The sequence below is a fragment of the Carlito syrichta genome, unplaced genomic scaffold, assembly GCF_000164805.1.
Source record: "Carlito syrichta isolate Samal-C Ts95f unplaced genomic scaffold, Tarsius_syrichta-2.0.1 Scaffold305833, whole genome shotgun sequence".
In the NCBI taxonomy this organism is placed as follows: Eukaryota; Metazoa; Chordata; class Mammalia; order Primates; family Tarsiidae; genus Carlito; species Carlito syrichta.
In genome coordinates this window covers 1,043,674-1,047,750 of record NW_007249929.1, presented here as the reverse complement: position 1 = coordinate 1,047,750, position 4,077 = coordinate 1,043,674, and the positions used below count along the sequence as shown (strand labels likewise).

Genomic DNA, 4,077 nt, shown 5'->3' with positions numbered 1-4,077 from the left:
CTTAAAACCAAAGGCAAGACGTTGAATAGAGGAAGTGCAGAAGTAGAAATTCCTTCTCAAGATATTTACAAAAGGAAAAACCAAGCATAGGGTTTTGTGTATGTTTGCTCTCCCTGCAAGATTCAGATGGCCAACATTCAGTCACATGGGCTGGTCAGCTAGGGAAGCCACAAATGTGCTTTGCTGGTATAATGCCTTTAAAAGTAAACTTACCACTATATGAGTATTGCATTATATTTATTCTCACAGCTTTCTTCTTATCAGAAAAAAAGAAAATGCTATTTTTTGTCTTTACATACTAAGAATAGTTATTATTCCTTTAAAAATAAAAGAGTCAAGTGAAAAAAGCTAGATATCTTTATATCTAAATAGTTGTATGTTTAGAAATACATGATTAATTTAAAACTACATCAGGATTGTAATATAACTGCTTCTATATTATTCTTAAACAATTTTAACAAAACAAACATTATTAAAAATTTTAAGAAAGTGTATCTTGACAAATATATTTCTTCAAAAGTTAGATATTAATTTTGTTCAAAATAAATGAAAAAACAAAGTCTTTATATTTTTAGTGATTAAGAAAGTGTTTTAGGGACCTTATTTTAATTAAGAAAATAAATTGGTGTGAAAATTGCCCACAAATAGGAAACGTATCTATAATACATCATAAAGTAAAATGAAATTTTTACCGCAACATAGAGTTAGCAACTATAATTTCCATATGCTTAGAGAATAAATAAATCTTTTGTAAGAACCAATTCATTCACATTGAGCAAAAAATATTTCTTCATTTGAGAGTAAACATCTCCCTCTTCTGGAATTTTTATTAAGTTCAGGAATATAAAAATTTTAGTTAAAAAACAAGCTCAATAATTTCAGTTCAATATGTACATGTATTTGAATGCTTATCAATAGACTTTAAACATATCTTATCATAGCTTTAAAATTCTATGCAACATAGATTTCATTCATTAATATTTTTGCCCATTACAAATCTTCTCAGTTTTAAACTTAGAATATTTTAAAGTGAGCAATTAAAATAACTTTTAATAGTATGTATTTATCAATAATATGTTTTTACTTTTACATTGAGTATTCTATGTGTGCATTTTAAATTTTGTTCAGCTTCATAGTCTTCACTGTGCTTTTCCTTAGGTTATATTTTATTCAGACAAAGCTTACCTATTAAGACAGAACAAAAACTAATACAGAAGAATTTTGTGAAAGCAAACTTAAAATAAACAATAAAAATGCAAAAACTTTAATTTTACTACCTGAAATGTTATGAACTCTAAAATATAGCATGCCTAAAAAGCAGTTTTTGAGACCTACCTTCTCATAATTTTTAGAAGTTTATATTTCTTTAACCAAAAACTGTATGTGGTAAAAATAACGAATAAAGAAATTACCCCAAAAATCTACAAAATCATTCTCAGAAGTCTCTAAAAAGCTTATTTTTTATATATATGCTTAGACTTTCCTAACAATTTGGGTAGATTTAGGTGATAATAAAATCCACAAACAGTTAAAAAATTTAAAAAGTCACTTTAGAAATTACTTTGCTTCGCTCATATCTACCATGTGATGACATATTCTTAATCTAAAAAAACACTGGCATAAAATCCTGAAACAAAGTTATCCAAACTGATGCAACTCTTCTAAAGTTAAATAATCTTAAAAATAACTTTTCTATCCTCAAAATAGAAGGAAAATAAAATATATCTGATAGTGTTGTTAGGAAATTTGTTTTGAAAACATGTTAATACATCATTTGTAGTAATTATTATGATTTGTGCTCTCACCTGAAACAGACAATAATTTTTTTATAGCAAAAGACAAATGGCTAAACTAATAAACTACAGATAGTCATCAAATATTGCAATAAAGTACAATTCCATAATAACAGTGGTAATCACATGTAGTACATCAACTTGGTTGTGCTCTAAAGTTCTCACTCTTAAGTTTTTCCATTGGTAGGTTGCATTAAGCTTACCTACCACTGGAACAATTTTATCAGTATGCACAGATATTGGGTGTCTTTTTATTCTATTTTCTTGGAGATGGTGTCATTAGTCTAACAGATAACCATGAGATAGCTCTAGCCATAGATGAATCAAGATGGTAACTGTGTTCTAGCAGAACCGTTTATTTGACTTTCGATCCAAGCTCCTCAATTAATTCCCAAAGAGGTGTCAACTCACTCCTATTAATCAGATTAAACTCCCAAACCAAGTAAATAAAGTACTTAAAGGAAGTGGTGAAGTGAATTCCCTCTTGCTTTTGCATCACAGAATCAAAGTGCTATTGATAAATACAGGTATAAACCCTGAACAGTCACTTTAGAATAGGTTTTATTGCACAATTTTGGGAAATGGGACATCAATCTTAGAAGAAAAATGAGTGTCATCATCAAGCTGATCCAGAACCAAAGTTATAACCATAGTCCATGTATCTTAGAACAGAATATTTGATTGGTTTTTAAACATTAAATTAACTGCCAAATAATATTTATATTTTCGATATGCAGACATGGCTGGACAGATTGCTTCAAGACAGAATTCTTTAATAGGCCAGCTGAAGAAATGCAAAGTGTTGCATGTAATCCATTCACTGAGGCCTTCTCCCTCTGGCTATATAACAGCTTGCCTCAGATTCCCAGTTCCTGGTGTTGTCTCTGCATGTTTTAAGAGTTTACAGTGATGAAACTCTTGGGGGATATTCATTTTTGCTGGAGTGTTTTTAAAAGAGCAGCTGTTGAGGAGGAAGATCATTTTCTCTTCTCAGGAGGAACAGGAGGGGCAGACTGTTCTCTGAGCACAAATGGGCGCCCACATAGCCACTCTTCTGAGCTGAGTCCAACTGGTACAGGCTGGTATGTTGGACTTCTTCATAACCAGTTCCAAATGTGGGTACAGCTATGTTTCATGAGCTTAACTCTAGTTTAACTGCAAAATATATCATACATGTGAAATCCATGTGATGTTGTGAAAAGAGAAAAAAGCAAATCCTACAAACTCATGACCCACCATAAGGAAACCAAACAATCAGCTTTGACTTTCCGTGTGTTCCTCATTCTAGTCTCAGCCCCCCCCCCCCCCTCTCTCTCTCATCTTGAACGAATGCAAGCTGTTTTGATATTTTAAGGTTATTTACTTATTATTATTATTTGTTATTTTTACAGATAAGGTCCCACTCTGTCACCTAGGCTAGTGTGTAGTGTTGTGATGATACCTCACTGCAGCCTCAAACTGATCTCCCACCTCAAATCAAGTGAACTCCCACCTCAACTTCTGGAGTTGCAGAGATTACAGGTGTAGGCCACAGCATCTAGTTTGTTTTCTTTCTTTCTTTTTTTCTTTTCCCCCCAAGGGTAGTTAGACTTTATTGCGGGGAGGCTAGGAAGGAACAGGAAAAGTGAGGGTCTCGCAGAAACGCCTTTGCCGTGCAGGACTGCCAAGTCTGGGTCTGTCTGGAAACCAGGGGAGGATCAGCCTCCTGCCTGCCTAGGTCCATCCTGGTAGCGGGGACGCCCAGGCCCTTGCTACTCGAGGCCAAGGTAGGAAATGGTCTTTCCGGTTTCTTCAGGGTCTCCAGCAGAGTGTCCATGTTGTGTTCAGATTCAGTGCAGTTCTTGTTGGGCATGTCGACATCAAACTTAACTCCTCCCAGCTGGTAGAGGACCGGAGACACAGCCTTAGCTCAGCCTTCACAGGTCATGTCCATGGAGGACTCATGCTTGGGTATGATAGAGGAGGCAGCGGCGGCAGCCATGGTGGCCTAATTTCTTTATTTTTATTATAGCTTTAGAGTCTTACTCTTATGCATACACAATACTATTAAAGAACTGATGTATGTAAAATAATATACTTTAGAGATTATCCTTGTAAATATATGAAACTGGAGTTCCTTGTGCAGTCATATTTGTAGACTTTTTGAAAAATGCAATTAATTTATAATGCCATTCTGTGTTCTTTTCATATTAACATATATTTCAGTTTAATTTTATTTGTTAAATTTATTTTTTTCTATTAAATGATGTTGTCTTGCAAATTATTTTAAAGGTATCCTGATACA

General features: G+C 33.6%; 1 pseudogene; it reads right to left on the bottom strand.

Moving 5' to 3' along the window:
• Window positions 1-3,544: 3,544 nt before the first annotated feature.
• LOC110596045 lies at window positions 3,545-3,774 on the bottom strand (annotated as a pseudogene).
• Window positions 3,775-4,077: the final 303 nt, after the last annotated feature.